At 43.3% G+C, this 18635-nt stretch overlaps 1 protein-coding gene across 4 annotated transcripts in view; it reads right to left on the bottom strand.

Annotated features, from left to right (window-relative positions):
• Positions 1-18635, bottom strand: part of THRAP3 (thyroid hormone receptor associated protein 3) — a 104025-nt gene that overhangs the window by 29763 nt on the left and 55627 nt on the right. The window lies entirely within an intron of this gene.

The raw sequence follows: 18635 nt of genomic DNA, 5'->3' as shown, positions 1-18635 counted from the left end.
TGGCTATTCTGGGTACATGTCCATATGAATTTAGAATCAGCATGCCAATTTCTGCAAAAAGACCATCTGGGATTTTGACAGAGTGTGTGCTGAATCTGTAGATCAATTTGGAGAATACTGCCATCTTAACAATAGTAAATCTTCCAATTCCATGAACATGAAATGTGCTTTCCACAATGTTTCACGGTTTTCTGAATATAAGTTTTACACTGGCCTTTGTTAAATTTATTCCTATATTATTTTGATGCTACTGGAAATGAAATTACAATTCATTTTCACTTAACAGCTTCATTTTCTTATTGTTCATTGCTACTGTATAGAAATACAGCTCATTTTGTGTGTATATATATATATACACACACATACACTGTCTTTTTACTTTTTTTGAGGTGGAGTCTTGCTCTGTTGCCCAGGCTGGAGTGCAGTGGCCTGATCTTGACTCACTGCAGCCTCTACCTCCCGGGTTCAAGCACTTCTCCTGCCTCAGCCTCCCCAGTAGCTGGGATCACAGGTGCACACCACCACACCCAGCTAATTTTTTGTATTTTTAATAGCGATGGGGTTTTGCTATGTTGGCCAGGCTGGTCTCAAACTCCTGACCTCAAATGATCTGCCACTTCGGCCTCCCAAAGTGCTGGGATTACAAGTGTGAGCCACCATGCCTGGCCTCATTTTTGTATATTGATCTTGTACCTGCAACCTTGCTAAATTCATTTATTAGCTCTAACTGGTTTTTAGTAGAATCCTTAGGTTTTTCTGTTTAATATTATACCATCTGCAAAAAGAGATGATTTTACTACTTCTTTACCAATTTAAATGCCTCGTGTTTCATCTTCTTGCCTTATTGCTCTGGCTGGAATGTCTACTACACAATGGTAAATAAAATGGTGACAGTGGACAGCCTTGTCTTGGTCTTGTTCCTCATCTTAAGGAGAAAGAGTTCAGTCTTGCACTTTTAAGTATGATGTTAGCTGTAAATTTTTCATAGATGCCCTTTATCATATTGACGAAATTCCCTTCTACTTTGTTGACTATTTTTATAATGAGAATGTGTTGGACTTTACTGAGATGTGTCTACTGAGATTTTCTCATCTTAAAAGAAGGGAAAAGTTTCTGAGAACTGACCCCATGTGAGCCTGCACTCCTTACTCCTCAACCAGACCTCAGGATGAAATCTCTGCAGAGAAGAGAGCATGCTTTTCCAGATTCGATAATGCTACATTTGATGACTGTTAGGTAACACAAAAGAGTTAACTAAATAAGTTTAACAATTCAGGATACCAAACCCAGGAGGCTACAAAATGAACCAAAGACCACATCTGATTTGTTCTCCATTTCATCTTCAGTGCTTTGCATTTAGCCACAGAGTGGACACTTTGTATTTGCTAAATGAGTAAACACACTCTTACACACTTCCTCTTCAATCTCCATTCTCTTCACCACATAAGAAGGAACAATAATTTTAAAAATCAGTTTATCAAATATTAACAATACAGCCAAGGAATAAAGTTATGCATGTATCACAGCTCTGCTAACCTAGAAATTGAGATCATTCTCATCCCTTCTACACTCTATTCAAAGGCACAGAACGTCAAACTGATCTTGTTAGGGAGACACACTTCATTTACTAGTGTCATGTTTCAACAAAACTTCACTGCCACCAACATCCAGTCAAGAGAGCCACGCTTTCAACAGGCATTAAAGGGAAGAAGTAGGACATTCTTAGTGAACAAGCCATAAACTTATAAAGACAGACAAAAATACCAAGAAAGAAATACCACTACCCATAAAGCGTTTTAGACAAAGCAGTGGGCCTGACTTGTGTTCTGAATGCCTCTGGATAGTTATGGGAGGAAAGCTGAGCTCAAGTGAAATATGAAACGTGTTTACTATTTTACTCTTTTCCCTGGAGATCATCCTCTCCTGAGTAAAACATACCCGGAAACAGAATAGAGGGCAGCTGTGGTATCTCTAGAGTAACGCTCTGCCAAGGCTTCATACTCCACCCCACCCCTGAAGAAATAAAATCAGAGACCCCTTTACGACATGTACTCTGCTATTAAATGGCTCTCAAGTTATTAAGTAAGGTAAATCAGTAAATACTAATTTCAATTCTAAGGTCTTAAATTTATAGAAAAGAATATCCACATGTGCACTGGGTACTCTCCTAAAAAGTGGGGGTGATGTCCCTCTGGGGAGAATGGTTATTTTACTATTTAAAAATTTGAAAGATATAGGCTGGGTGTGGTGACTCAAACCTGAAATCCCAGCACTTTGGGAGGCTGAGGAAGGAGGCTTGCTTTTCAGTCCAGAAGTTCAAGGCTAGCCTGGACAACATGGCAAGACCCTGTCTCTACAAAAACATTAAAAATAAAAAAATTATCCAGGGCCAGGTACAGTGGCTCACGCCTGTAACTCCAGCACTTTGGGAGGCCAAAGGGGGTGAACTACTTGAGGTCAGGAGTTCCAGAACAGCCTGGCCAACATGGTAAAACCCTGTCTCTATTAAAAATACAAAAACGAGGCCAGGCACAGTGGCTCATGCCTGTAATCCCAGCACTTTGGGAAGCCGAGGCAGGCGGATCACCTGAGGTCGGGAGTTCGAGATCAGCCTGACCAACATGGAGAAACCCTGTCACTACTAAAAATACAAAAATTAGCCGGGTGCGGTGGTATGCATCTGTGATCCGAACTACTAGGGAGGCTGAGGCAGGAGAATTGCTTCAGCTCGGGAGGTGGAGGTTGCAGTGAGCCGAGACCACACTACACTCCAGCCTGTGCGACAGAAAGAGACTCCATCTCAAAAAAAAAAGACAAGAAAAAGCCCGGGCACGGTGGCTCATGCCTGTAATCCCAGCACTCTGGGAGGCCAGGGCAGGCAGATCACAAGGTCAGGAGTTCAAGACTAGCCTAACCAACATGGTGAAACCCCGTCTCCACGAAAAATACAAAAATTAGCCAGGTGTGTTGGCGCGCGCCTGTAATCCCAGCTACTCAGGAGGCTGAGGCAGGAGAATCGCTTGAACTCGGGAGGAGGAGGTTGTAGTGAGCCAAGATTACACTACTGCACTCCAGCCTGGGCAACAAAATGAGACTATATCTTGCGGGAGGTCGGCGGGGGAGTTTGCTTGTGTTATAAAAACAAAATTATTCTGGAATTTGGTACTCAAATTCTTAAAACTTTAAATACTGAATTCTGTGGAATTTGGTAGAACTTACTTTAAAAATACAGGCCAGGCGCAGTGGCTCAAGCCTGTAATCCCACCACTTTGGGAGGCCAAGACGGGCGGATCAGGAGGCCGAGACGGGAGGTCAGGAGATCGAGACCATCCTGGCTAACATGGTGAAACCCTGTCTCTACTAAAAAATACAAAAAAACTAGCCGGGCAAGGTGGCGGGCGCCTGTAGTCCCAGCTACTCGGGAGGCTGAGGCAGGAGAATGGCGTAAACCCGGGAGGCGGAGCTTGCAGTGAGCCGAGATCCCACGACTGCACTCCAGCCTGGGCGACAGAACGAGACTCCGCCTCAAAAAAAAAAAAAAAAATGAAATCTGTAGGTACAGATGTACGTATAAGACATATCTATATAAGGACATACAGCAAACTCTTATCAGTGGTTATCTCTGCAGAGCAGAAAGAAGCTAACAGGAAAGGAACAGGAGAAGGAGGAGGAGGAACAGGAAAGGAACAGGAACAGGAGAAGGAGGGAGATGAGACGGGAAGAAAGGACAAGAGCACTTGCTTCTTAATTTTTTTAGGCAGAGATTTATCCCCCATTATTCTAAAAAAAAAAAAAGTTAACATTCCATGAGTTGTGTAGATTTTATTTTTAATATGAAATCCAACATCTACCTGCTTTTTTCTGATATTAAAAAAACCTGGCCGGGCACAGTGGCTCACACCTGTAATCTCAGCACTTTGGGAGGTCGAGGTGGGTGATCACCTGAGGTCGCGAGTTCGAGACCAGCTTGAACAACATGGAGAAAGCCCATCTCTACTAAAAATAAAAAATTTGCTAGGCATGGTGGCGATGCCCGTAATCCCAGCTACTCGGGAGGCTGAGGCAAGAGAATCGCTTGAACCCAGGAGACAGAGGTTGCAGTGAGCCGAGATCGCACCACTGCACTCCAGCCTGGGCAACAAGAGCAAAACTCTGTCTCAAACAACAAAAACAAAAAACAAACAAACAAAAAACTAAATAAATAGAACTGTATTTAAAGTCCATGCCCATTTTGGAAATCTTCTCATAGTAAAACTACTTTGTCTTTTCATGACGTTAAAGAAGGTTTAAAAGGGCCTGTCTTATAGCTGTGCAAGCACGCGTGCGCGTCAGGGTCTCACTCTGTTGTTCAGACTGGAGTGCAGTGGCTCGATTATAGCTCACTGCAGCCTCAACCTCCCTGGCTGGCTCAACCGATCCTCCCACCTCAGCCTCCTGAGTAGCTGGGACTACCGGCACGTGCTACTACAGCTGGTTAACTTTTTGTATTTTTGTAGAGACAGGGTCTCACCACATTGCCCAAGCTGGTTTCAAACTCCTGGACTCAAGCAATCCTCCCTCCTCAACCTTCCAAAGTGCTGGGATTACAGGCATGAGCCAACGTGCCCAGCCTGATGTTTATTTTATTATTATAGAAGTATTGATTCAAACACACACAAAAGTAGAAAGAACACTATAGGGAACCCAAGTGTTTCCATTATCCAGCTTCAAACATTATCAATACTCTACAGGCAAACTGTATTCTTGGTCAAAATCCTAACAAGTGTGGATAGATACAGCCAGTTTCTGCAGCTCCTTTCCTGTATTTTCCTCCTTAAAAAAGACGTTCTTTATTTAAAAAAAGAGACATGCAGCCTTGCATAGTGGCTCACACCTGTAATCCCAGCACTTTGGGAGGCTGAGGGGGTAGGACTGCTTGAGCCCAGGATTTCGAACCAGCCTGGGCAACATAGTGAGACCCTGTCTCTACAAAAGATTTAAAATAAATAAATAAATTAGCTGGGCATGATGGTGAGCTCCTGTAGTCCCAGCTACCTGGGAGTCTGAGGTAGGAGGATGGCTTGGGCCCAGGTCCAGGTTGCAGTGAGCAATGATTGCTCCACTGCACAAGAGCCTGGGTTATGTGCTTTTCCATGTGCGTGCTCTGCAAATACATCTAAAAAGAGAATCATTTACAGCAAATAACATTCTGATTCAAACTCAAACACATCTAAAGCTAGCTCCAAAGTACAACCTTAAACTCTCTCCCAATTGCAGGACTTGAAGTAGTCCAAAATGTCATTCCCAGTGGAGGCTGTTCCATCAACTTGTTTTTTAACATGAGAATACTTCATAACCACTGAGAAAATTATCATGAGAGGGGAGAAAATACATAATAAATTACTTTTTTTCATTAGCAACCCCAAAAGGCTACAGCTTCTAACTCTATGGTGTCCAAAATCAACTGTAAAAAATGTCAGCTCACTTCAACTGTTTGTTTGGCATCTACGTAACCAGTGGAACCAGCTTGGCAAATTTCACCCAAAAAAAAAAAAATCAGCAAAAAGACTCCTGTGTGTTCAGAAATCAGAGCGTTAAGGGATGCCAGTGAAGTCCATGCCCTCAGGAGAAACAATACTTGGTCGTTAGTTCTTGTCAAGATAACTGCCAAGACAAAACACCCAATTCTGTGTATTGTTTTCTCCAGATTAAAAAACTAACTTGGCTGGGCATAGTGGCTCACACCTGTAATCCCAGCACTTTCGGAGTCCGAGGCAGGTGGATCACCTAAGGCCAGGAGTTTGAGGCCACCCTGGCCAACATGGTGAAACCACATCTCTACTAAAAGTACAAAAATTAGCCAGGCGTGGTGGCGGGCACCTGTAGTCCCAGCTACTTGGGAGGCTGAGGCAGGAGAATTGCCTGAACCTGGGAGGTGGAGCTTGCAGTGAGCTGAGAATGCACCACTGCACTCCCGCCTGGGTGACAGATAAAGGGAGACTCCATCTCAAAAAAAAAAACAATTAACTCATGTTGGACACACGAATTACCTTTTTTTTTTTTTTGAGACGGAGTCTCGCTCTGTTACCTAGGCTGGAGTGCAGTGGCATGATCTCAGCTCACTGCAACCTCCGCCTTCCAGGTTCACGCCATTCTCCTGGCTCAGCCTCCCGAGTAGGTGGGACTACAGGCGCCCGCCACTGCGTCTGGCTAATTTTTTGTATTTTTAATAGAGACGTGTTAGCCAGTATGGTCTCGATCTCCTGACCCCATGATCTGCCCGCCTCGGCCTCCCAAAGTGCTGGGATTACAGGGGTGGCTCCCGGCCACGGATTCTTTTCTAAGTAGCCATTAAGAAGTTTCCTGGGCACAGTGGTTTGTGTCTATGGTCCCACATACTGTGAGGCTGAGACCAGGAGTATCGCTTGAGCCCAGGAGTTCAAGGCGGCAGTAAGCTACCATTGTGTCATTGCACTCCAGCCTGGGCAACAAAGCAAGACAGATCTATACTTAAAAACAAACGTTTCCCCAAAAATAACCTCTGAAGTACTTTAAAGTACAGCAATTAAGGAATGGCAAGCCTGGCATAACACTGCCAATGTAACAAATACTGGACCAGCTCTTATCCATAGAGGTTCAATTCCAAGCCCTCCAAAATGTCAATCTCTGTTCTTCCTTTTCTAGTCTAGTATTTCTTTGGATGATAAAAAAGTACACTGAGTCGCCGGGCGCGGTGGCTCAAGCCTGTAATCCCAGCACTTTGGGAGGCCGAGATGGGCGGATCACGAGGTCAGGAGATCGAGACCATCCTGGCTAACACGGTGAAACCCCGTCTCTACTAAAAAATACAAAAAACTAGCCGGGCGAGGTGGCGGGCGCTTGTAGTCCCAGCTACTCGGGAGGCTGAGGCAGGAGAATGGCGTAAACCCGGGAGGCGGAGCTTGCAGTGAGCTGAGATCCGGCCACTGCACTCCAGCCTGGGTGACAGAGCAAGACTCCGTCTCAAAAAAAAAAAAAAAAAAAAAAAAAAAAAAAGTACACTGAGTCATCTGTTTCTCAGAAAATTCATACTAAACTGTACAGAAAAAAAAATGATGCTGACCTTTTTTCTGTCACCTTCAGTGCAAGAAAAAGGGTAAGAAAAGGGTAATTCCTTTCTTTTGAGACAGTCTCGCACTGTTGCTCAGGCTGGAGTACAGTGGCACACGATCTCGGCTCACTACAACCTTCACCTCTTGGGTTCAAGTGATTATCCTGCCTCAGCCTCCTGAGTAGCTGGGATTACAGCTGCGTACTACCACACACAGCTAATTCTTGTATTTTCAGTAGAGATGGAGTTTCACCATATTGGCCAGGCTGGTCTTGAACTCCTGGCCTCAAGTGATCCACCCGCCTTGGCCCCCCAAAGTGCTGGGATTACAGGCGTGAGTCACCATGCCTGGCCTAGGGTAATTCCTTTCTAACAGTACTGCTATTCACTTTGGATGTTTTAGATTCCCAGTTGTAAAACAGACCTGTTCTAACAGAGCTCAGTCTCCGAAAGCCCCCAGATGCCCGGTATTCTGTGAGTGGGTGCAGGGAATATGGGCTCCCATCTATCCAGCAGGGAGCCCATCCTACCTCTTCTTGACTTACCTCCTTTCAAGCCCTAGTATCAGTTAACAAATAACAAAAGAAGTTGCTCTGGCCTCCTGTTTGACTATTACTAATTGCTTTCTTCCCTCTTTCTTCTCCCTGCAAAGTATCAATACCCCTGGAATTGGGTAGAACTGATCCTTCTCGATGCCACTAGTAGGTAAGAAGCTGAAAAACATAACCGCTGCCAAACAAGTGTTCAGGCTCCCTAAATGAGAGAAATTTACCAAAACTAAGGCTCCTACTGAATAAACCACAAATTTTTATTTGGGGCATGTGTTTTTTTTTTTTTTTTGAGACAGAGTCTCGCTCTGTCGCCCAGGCTGGAGTGCAGTGGCCGGATCTCAGCTCACTGCAAGCTCCGCCTCCTGGGTTTACGCCATTCTCCTGCCTCAGCCTCCCGAGTAGCTGGGACTACAGGCGCTCGCCATCTCGCCCGGCTAGTTTTTTGTATTTTTTAGTAGAGACGGGGTTTCACCGTGTTAGCCAGGATGGTCTCGATCTCCTGACTTCGTGATCCGCCCGTCTCGGCCTCCCAAAGTGCTGGGATTGGGGCATGTGTTTTTACCTCTGTTTTTCCATCAGTAAAATGATGATTTGGAACAGCTGTATTGCCGACAAAAAACCTTAAAAATTATACATGAATAGAGCAGGACATTCCTTTTTTTACTACTTCAGCCATGTCCTAAAAAATGGAATTAGGTGGTAAAGAAACTTTGCTTTTAAAGGAGAATCACCCCCACCACACATACACATACACTGTCATTCCACTGACTCTGAAATTAACTGTAGAAGAAATTATTTAAGATTCATATTATAGGCTGGGCACAGTGGCTCACGCCTGTAATCCTAGCACTTTGGGAGGCCAAGGTGGGTGGATCACCTGAGGTCAGGAGTTCAAGACCAGCCTGGCCAATATGATGAAACCCCGTCTCTACTAAAAATACAAAAAAATTTAGCCAGGTGTGGTGGCATGCGCCTATAATCTCAGCTAGTTGGGAAGTTGAGGCAGAACTGCATGAACCCGGGAGGCAGTGGTTGTAGTGAGCCCAGATCACGCCACTGCACTCCAGCCTGGGCAACAGGAGTAAAACTCCATCAAATAAATAAGTAAATAAATAAATATTCATATCATAATCTATTCCTTTTTTAAAACAAGCTACAAAAGTGAAACTCCGTCAATTACATAAATAAATAAATATTCATATTATAATCTACTCCTTTTTAAAAATAAGCTAATCTTCCTGAAAATAGGTATCAACTGTCCAGGGACTTGGCCACTTACCTTCTGACTGTACTTAAACTTATCACTTGCATCTGAGACAATCCACATTCAGGCAGTACCAACCTCACTCGGAAACGAGAGGTTCCAGAGCAAGTTAGAGTTTGGCTACAGAATCCTACTGGGGTGAGGGACACTGTGCTGATGGCTTCTTTCCATCAGAACCAGCAAGAGATCACATTTCCTTCCCCCTTTTCAGCAAGTGAATTAGTTTCTGCTCCTATCATATGGCAAATTCCACTTCTTACTTTTTAAAGGAACAGGACCACATTACTTCTCAGTAACTTAGAGAGGTGGAGAAAATTCAATGAGAAATGTATTTTCCATGGGTTACAAAATACAGCAGGCAGAGGGGCACTGCTTATCTCAAGATGATTTCCACACAGGAATTGGAATTTTTCTTCTTCTTTGTTGTTGTTGTCGTGTTTTGAGACAGAGTCTGGCTCTGTTGCCCAGGCTGGAGTGCAGTGCAGCAGCTCAATCTCACTGCAGAGGTGACTGCAACCTCTGCCTCTGGCTCAAGCAATCCTCCCACCTCAGCCTCCTGAGTAGCTGGGACTACAGGTACGCCACCATGCTTGGCTTTTCTTTTTTTTTTTTTTTTTGAGAAGGAGTCTTACTGTGTACCCCAGGCTAGAGTGCAGTGGTGCTATCTCAGTTCACGGCAACCTCGGTCTCCTAGGTTCAAGCAATTCTCCTACCTCAGCCTCCCAAGTAGCTGGGATTACAGGTGCATGTCACTACACCTGGCTGATCTTTGTATTTTTAGTAGACACGGGGTCTCACCATGTTGGCCAAGCTGGTCTCGAACTCCTGACCTCAAATGATCTGCCCACCTCAGCCTCCTAAAGTGTTGGGATTACAGGCGTCGAGCCACCACATCTGGACCATTTCACAATTTTAAAAATAATTTTTTGGGGGTGGGGGGCAAGGGAAGGGAGAGCATTAGGACAAATAGCTAATGCGTCCAGGTCTTAAAACCTAAATGACACGTTGATAGGTGCAGCAAACCACCATGGCACACATATACCTATGTAACAAACCTGCACTTTCTGCACATGTGTCCTAGAACTTAAAGTAAAATTTAAAAAATAAATAATTTTTGCTTTCCCATTAAAGCAGATTTCACAATTGCTATACTTCACAGTTATTTGGTAAGACTGGAGTTTATGCTTCAAAAATATGGCCCAACAAGTACCAAGAGCATTCTTCTGTTCATCTTATCAGGATTTACTGAACACTTACTGTGCCATGCATGCCATGTGCACTAGATGCAGCAAAAAAAAAAAAAAAAAAAAAAAAGGTAAGTTTCCTGTCTTGTACCTAACTGTAAGTAGAAAATTATTTTTTAATATTTTCAGGCTCATAATGTGACTTTGGAGGTTTTTGTTTGTATTAGTTAACAGTGTAAAAAGCACCAGAGTAAAATCAAAAAGATCACTACTAGGAAGCTCTTTTCCAAGTTCCTTCTCTTTGAACTAAAGTTTTCTTATGTGTTCATAACAAGGATGACACTTTAGTTAATAATATTCATACTGGTTCATTAATTGTGACAAATATACCATACTAATATGTTATTTACAGTGGAAACTGGGCATGGGGTACATAGGAACTGTTATGGGTCCAGTTGTGACCCATCTACCCATCCAAATCATATATGGGAAGTCCTAACCCCTAGTACCTCAGAATGTAACCTCATTTGGAGTTAAGGGTCTTTACTGAGGTTTGTGATGCTTATAAAAAGGGGAAATTTGGAACCTGATATGCAGAGACACAGGGAAACCGAGGAAAGGGGCCTGGAACAGATCATTCTGTAACGGCTCTCTAGCAGAACCAATCCTGCTGACACCTTGATTCTGAATTTCTAGCCTCCAGAGCTGTGAGACAATAAAACTGCTGTTGTTGAAGCCTCCCATTTGTGGTACTTTATTATAACAGCCCTAGCAAATATAAGCTCTGTATATCTTCACAATTTTCAATACATCTTCAACTATTCTCAAATAGATACTTAAAAAAAAAAAAAGATAAGGGTAATGTTACTCATATTTCACAGTTAAGACCAAAAAAGATAGATAACTAGCAAATCTCTGCATAATCTCAACACACAGTAAGGTACTGAGACTAGAATCCACATTCCATTCTGAGCTATCTGTATGTTCGTAATACAATGTTACTTCAAGAGGGCACTAAGGTGGGTGTCGGGTGAGGAAATACACTAAAGCAAATTACCAACCTAAAATGCCTAGTCCTAAATGGACAAGTCACTTCGTAATACTGGGCCAGGTTTGGCAGTAAGTAGAGGCTTTGGCAGCAAAAACGAACTGGATTCAATCTTGGCTCTGCTACCCATTCTTGGACAAAATACTTAACTCTCTCCATCTTCCAAATGTGACCTACACCTTACAGGACTGCCCTGAAAATTAAGGAAGTACATACAAAGTGCCTGACACACAAGTTAGTAAACACCTTAAGTTATGTTTAGCCACAAAACCAGAGTGGTTGGAAGGAGATAGTTACGAACTTCCCCGGAAGTAAACAGATTTCATAACTGATTCTATTTTCTTGCTATTTATTAAAACCTGCCTACAAGAAGGAGAATGGCATAAACCCAGGAGGTGGAACCTGCAGTGAGCTGAGATTGCGCCTCTGCACTCCAGCCTGGGCCACAGAGTGAGACTCCACCTCAAATACAAAAACAAAAACAACAAACAAACAAACAAAAAAACAACCTGCCTGCAAATAATAAATGAGCAAGTATCTTCCTACACAGCAATAAAGCATTTTTGTATCTTTACTGGGCTAAATAAGCACGTGTCACACTGAAGAGATGTGCTAGAAGGAAAGGTCATATTATCAAGAAAGACATTAAGTCAAAAGGTCACATTCACCTTTGGAAGACAAATCTCTTCGATGCTGGATGTTAGCAGGGAAAATCAACAGTAAGCTAAAAGTTCATTTAGAACTTTTTCATCACAGTATCTCCAGTGTAGGCAACTTGAGATACTCCTCTGAGAATTCAGTCAATGGGTGTCTATTAAGCTCAGGATCATCTATGCAATTAATCACTGGGGAAACAGAATGAATAGTACAGCTGGTGGCTTAAAAAAGTCTTCAATTGGCCGGGCGCGGTGGCTCAAGCCTGTAATCCCAGCACTTTGGGAGGCCGAGACGGGTGGATCACGAGGTCAGGAGATCGAGACCCCTGGCTAACACGGTGAAACCCCGTCTCTACTAAAAAATACAAAAAACTAGCCGGGCGAGGTGGCGGGCGCCTGTAGTCCCAGCTACTCGGGAGGCTGAGGCAGGAGAATGGCGTGAACCCGGGAGGCGGAGCTTGCAGTGAGCTGAGATCCGGCCAGTGCACTCCAGCCTGGGCGACAGAGCGAGACTCCGTCTCAAAAAAAAAAAAAAAAAAAAAAAAAAAAAAAAAAAAAAGTCTTCAATTCACCCCAGAGGCTCCTCTCCTATGTCTCTCAGGGACGGTAACAGTAATTTTAGTCCCCATTTTAAATGAGTATTTTACCATTGGGGAATATTTTCTTCTCAATTCTTAAGAGAAATTCTCAGCTTTCCTTACTTAATAAAGACACTATATTGGCCGGGCGCGGTGGCTCAAGCCTGTAATCCCAGCACTTTGGGAGGCCGAGACGGGCGGATCACGAGGTCAGGAGATCGAGACCATCCTGGCTGACACAGTGAAACCCCGTCTCTACTAAAAAATACAAAAAAACTAGCCGGGCGAGGTGGTGGGTGCCTGTAGTCCCAGCTACTCGGGAGGCTGAGGCAGGAGAATGGCGTGAACCCGGGAGGCGGAGCTTGCAGTGAGCCAAGATCATGCCACTGCACTCCAGCCTGGGCGGCAGAGCGAGACTCTGTCTCAAAAAAAAATAAAAATAAAAAAATAAAATAAAGACACTATAATCTGTATTAAATAATGACTTGTGGTTTCCTTCCAACTCTCATTATGATAAATCTTTTCTAAGCTAAATTAAGCAGCCAATCATGACACTTAACTATTTTTAAAAATGGAATTATTGGCCAGGTACAGTAGCTCGCCCCCTGTAATTCTAGCACTTTGAGAGTCCAAGGCCAGTAGATCACTTGAGCCCAGGAGTTTGAGACCAGCCTGGGAAACACAGTGAGACCTCATCTCTACAAGAAGTACAAAAATTAACTGGGCACGGTGGCTTGTGCCTATGGTCTCAGCTACTCAGGAGGCTGAAGCAGGAGGATCTTTTGAGCCTGGGAGGTCAAGGTTGCAGTGAGCCATGATCTAGCCACTGCACTCTAGTCTTGGCAACAGAGCCTCCAAAAAATAAATAAAACAGACCGGGCACGGTGGCTCACGCCTGTAATCCCAACACTCTGGGAGGCCAAGGCGGATAGATCACGAGGTCAGGAGATAGAGAACATCCTGGCTAACACAGTGAAACCCCATCTCTACTAAAAATACAAAAAAAAAAAAAAAAAAAAAAAAAATTAGCCAGGCTGCTGGCGGGCACCTGTGGTCCCAGCTACTCCAGAGGTTGAGGCAGGAGAATGGCGTGAACCTGGGAGGTGGAGCTTGCAGTGAGTCAAGATCACGCCACTGCACTCCAGCCTGGGAGACAGAGCAAGACTCCATCTCAAAAAAATAAAATAAAATAAAATAATAAAATAAAATAAAGTAAAATAAAATAAATAAAATAAAAGTATTACTATAAAGCCTTGGGCTAAACACTAATAAATACTGTAATCACCTACAGAACTTTAAAAAAATGTCCATCCATCAAGATTCTAACTGAAGAAACTGAGAATGGGATTCAGAGCCAGTGGGCCATGGACGTTCTTTGCAGATCACCCCTGTACTGATATACAGACATTCACTGTTTACAAAGAGTTCCACATAAAGCCTGTATAGAACTGTAGTAGGAGAAATAAGCTGTTTGACAGTTTTTACAGACAATGGTCTTTTTAAGATCAAATCATCTTCCCAAAGATGATCACATGGAGGTTTAGAGGAGGAAAAAAACGTGTGTGTTAGATTTATTTTGTTTTATATTACCATATCACTGTTTTGTATTATGTTTGGAATGTGGCAGGCCATTATTCAATAACTTAATCATACTAGTTTATCTGTTCCTTCAGAAGTATGAACTCTTAGAACTGTACTATCCAATATACATGTACACTGAACATGTGAAATGTGGCTGATCTGAACTGGGATGAACTGCAAGTATAAAATAAACATGGGATTTCTAAGGCTTGGTATAAACAGAAAGTAAAATAACTCACTATTCTTTATATCAGCTATATGTTGAAATGAGAATGTATTGGATATATTGAATTATATAAAACATATCGTTCAAAATTATTTCATCTGTTTTTTTTTAATGTGACTATTAAAAAATATTAAAAGACATGTGGCTCACATTCTTCTTTTGGGCAGCACTGTCCTTGAGAACAACAATGATTGTATCTTTTCAAATTGAAAACCCAATCTAGTACCGTCCAGTCACTTTTAGATTTGTCATTTATTTTTGCCATTTCTAGTCTCTACCCGCTAAGCCTTTCCTGTTGCAGTAACTATCTGGTATCTCTCCACATGAGTTTGGGGGAGCAGGCGGAGATGTCTTAAATACAAACACAACTCTACGTAAAAGACCAAAAACGATTTAAAGATCTACTACCATTTTGGATCATACTAATCATCTAAGTCTACAAAAGAAATCAAGGAGAACCCAACCTGTTGCTTCCACTTAAAATTATTTAAAATACTCCTCAAAGCTATCTAAAAATAGAGACGCTGATGCCACCTCAGGTAGATCCACACACTCAACCAGAACTTAGTCCAGATACATGTGATCAGTGAAGCTCCTCTCTCTAGGATTTCCTTCCGGAACAGCATATGAACTAACTGCCTACAGAAATGGCTTTTTTTTTTTTTGGAGACAGTGTCTCGCTCTGTTGCCCAGGCTGGAGTGCAGTGGTGTGATCTCAGCTCAGTGTAAGCTCCGCCTCCCGGGTTCACGCCATTCTCCTACCTCAGCCTCCCAAGCCGCTGAGACTACAGGCGCCCACCACCACACTCAACTAATTTTTTTGTATTTTTAGTAGAGACGGGGTTTCAAAGTGTTAGTCAGGATGGTCTCAATCTCCTGACCTCATGATCCACCCACCTCGGCCTCCCAAAGTGCTGGGATTACAGGCGTGAGCCACCGCGCCCGGCCAGAAATGGCTCTCATTTCTTCCCAGAACACGTTGTATTTGGTTTTTTAAAACAAACATGACTGAATTTATCAGATTTATATATGAAAGTTCTAGACAGACATACTCTAAGGATTCTAAATTCTTTGGCCCCTGCCTACTTCTCTAGCATCATCTCAAACCACTCTCTCCCTTATTCAGTCTATCACAGCCAAAACAGTCTGTTTTCTGTTCCTTGAACAAGCCAGATGTTAAACTAAACACCTTTAGACTCACGGCTCCTTCCACATGAACATTCTTCCTCGGCCTCACTGTATGGCTGATCCCTTTCTCATCCTTCAGATCTCAGCTAATCGCCTACTTGAAAGGAAGAGTCTTCCTTTAACATACATCTATGAAACCTCCCTAAGTTATCTTATAGTCCTATTCCTTTCCCAACACTTAGAAAAATCTGAAATAATCTTGTCTGCATCCCCCAACTAAAATGTTAAGCGCCCCAAGAGCAGGGATCCTGTCTTACTCACTACTGGTATCCCTATTACAAAAAAAGCACAAAAACAAGCACTCAAGCATCTACTTTATGAGTGAATTTAAAAATCAAAAGCAAGCCAGGCACCATGGCTCACTCCTGTAACCCCAGTACTTTGGGAGGCCAAGGCAGGTAGATCACCTGAGGTCAGGAGTTCGAGATCAGCCTGGCCAACATGGTGAAACCTTGTCTTTACCAAAAATACAAAAAGTAGTCCGGCATGGTGGTGCCTGCCTGTAGTCCCCAGCTACTTGAGAGGCTGAGGCAGGAGAATTGCTTGAACGTGGGAGGTGGAGGCTGCAATGAGCCGAGACCACGCCACTGCACTCCAGCCTGGGCAATAGAGGAAGACTCCATCTCCAAAAAAAGCAAAAACAAAAACAAAGACAGGCCGGGTGCTGCTATTTGATCATGTCTGTAATCCCAGCACTTTGGGAGGCCGAGGCGGGCAGATCACTTGAGGTTAGGAGTTTGAGACCAGCCTAGCCAACATGGTGAAACCCCGTCTCTAATAAAAATACAAAATTAGCTGGGTGTGGTGGTGAGCACCTGTAACTGCAGCTACTCGGGAGGCTGAGGCAGGAGAATCACTTGAACCCAGGAGGCGAAGGTTGCAGTGAGCCAAGATCACGTCATTTCACTGCAGCCTGGGCAACAAGAGTGAGACTCCTTCTCAAAAACAAAACAAAACCAAAAACAAATCCAGAAGCATAGTGTTTAAGTGGGAATAGTTAACAGTTACTAAAGAATTTTTTTTTTTTACTGAAGTTTCAGTCCACTGAGTGGCCAGCAAACTGTATGGAAACAGCCACACCAGGAACATCATTATGAAATTTCAGAATACTTTTGGACAAAGAGGTCTAAAAGTTTGAGAGGTTACATGCAAGTAATATGCAAAGGCAACTGACATCTCACCAACAGTGGAAGCCAAAGACAATATAGCAGTATTTTCAAATTCTGAAGGAAAACTGTTTCCAGACTAGAATTCTATACCTGGTCAAACCAGCGATCAGCATGAGGGCAGAGAATAAAATGCATTTTGAAACATGTAATGTCTAAAAAATTTACCTTTTCAGTACTCTTTCCTCAGGAAGCTAACTGAAATACCTTCTTCTCTAAAACAAGGGACTGAATCAAGAAAGAGAAAGAAATGGGAAAAGATAATAGGATGTAGATAAAATCACCATAATGGCCCAGGCACGACAGCCTAAAGCACACAGCCAGAATGAAGCAGATCAGACGGTATCTCCAAGATAAAATGTATTTCTTTAATTTTTATTTATTTATATTTTTGAGATGGAGTCTTGCTCTGTCATCCAGACTGGAGTGCAGTGGCATGATCTCGGCTCATTGCAGCCTCTGCCTCCTGGGTTCAAGTGATTCTCCTGCCTATGCCTCCCGAGTAGCTGGGAGGCACACGCCACCACATCCAGTTAATTTTTGTATTTTTAGTAGAGATGGGGTTTTACCATGTTGGCCAGCTGGCCTCGAACTCCTGGCCTCAAGTGATCTGTCCTCCTTGGCCTCCCGAAGTGCTTGGCTTACAGGTGTGAGCTACTGCGCTTAGCCCAAGATAGAATTTATAATATAGCCAAAATGCTTAAATGTATTGTGGAAGATTTACACTTCTGGTTAGAGTTTAGGGAGAAATTACTGATAAAGACATAGAAACTAAGCAAAATAGAGAAAAAGATAATTAAAAACAGAAAATAAATAGTTGTGCAAAAAAGGAAAAGTAAACACAACATGTAAAATGACTGGGCTGTGAATAAGCTTTATGTAATCATAACATTGTAAACCATGATACTGCCATGACTAAAACTACATTATAAACAGAGTGACTTTTTTTTTTTTTGAGACAGAGTCTCGCTCTGTCGCCCAGGCTGGAGTGCAGTAGCACAATCTCCGCTCACTGCAAGCTCCACCTCCTGGGTTCATGCCATTCTCCTGCCTCAGCCTCCCGAGTAGCTGGGACCACAGGTGCCCGCCATCACGCCCGGGTAATTTTTTCTATTTTAGTAGAGACGGGGTTTCACCGTGTTAGCCAGGATGGTCTCAATCTCCTGACCCTGTGATCCGCCTGCCACAGCCTCCCAAAGTGCTGAGATTACAGGCGTGAGCCACCACGCCCGGCCCCAGAGTGAAAATTAATGTTGGCATATGAGGTGGTCAGGTAAGCCTACCAAAAACTACCACTATATAAGTGAAGTTAATAAATAATAACAAACACTATAAAGCAAAAGAGGCTTATTATTTACAGAGATATACCAAAAGGAACTGGAGAGTTGAAAATGACTGCTTCTAAGGGGCTGGGAAGGGGAATGTGGAAGAACTGCTGTTTTTCATAAAAAGCCCTAGAGAGCTGATGGTCTGATATATCTACTGTAGTGTTTTTGCACATGTAAAAAGCTTTTGTTTGTTTTTGTTTTTCTGAGACAAGGTCTTGCTCTGTTGCCCAGGCTGGAGGGTAGTGGCAAGATCTCAGCTCACTGCAACCTCTACCTTCTGTGTTGAAGTGATTCTCCTGCCTCAGCCTCCCAAGTAGCTGGGATTACAGGTGTCCGCCACCACACCTGGCTAATTTTTGTATTTTTAGTAGAGACGGGGTTTCACTATGTTGGCCAGGCTGGTCTCGAACTCCCGACCTCAAGTGATCACCTGCCTTGGCTTCCCAAAGTGCTGGGATTACAGGCATGAGCCACCACGCCTGGCCCCCGATTTTAATTAAACACGTAACATAAGCATGAAAAGGGACTGCTTCCCAAAATATTAACAATGATTATAGATGTCAAGTTTATAGACAACCTTTTTCAAACAAATACTGTTTCACAAGAATCCAGAACTTCCATTAAGGAATCGTCTGGATAATCAATTCTTTTTTCTTCTTTTTTTTGAGACAGGGTCTTACTATCACCCAGGCTGGAATGCAGGGGCATGAACATGGTTCACTGCAGTCTCCAACTACTGAGCTCAAGCTATCCTCCTGCCTCAGCCTCCCAAGCAGCTGGGACTACAGGTGTGCGC

The sequence above is a fragment of the Macaca thibetana genome, chromosome 1 (genome assembly GCF_024542745.1).
Source record: "Macaca thibetana thibetana isolate TM-01 chromosome 1, ASM2454274v1, whole genome shotgun sequence".
Taxonomy (NCBI): Eukaryota; Metazoa; Chordata; class Mammalia; order Primates; family Cercopithecidae; genus Macaca; species Macaca thibetana.
This window is presented reverse-complemented; position numbering and strand designations above follow the sequence as displayed.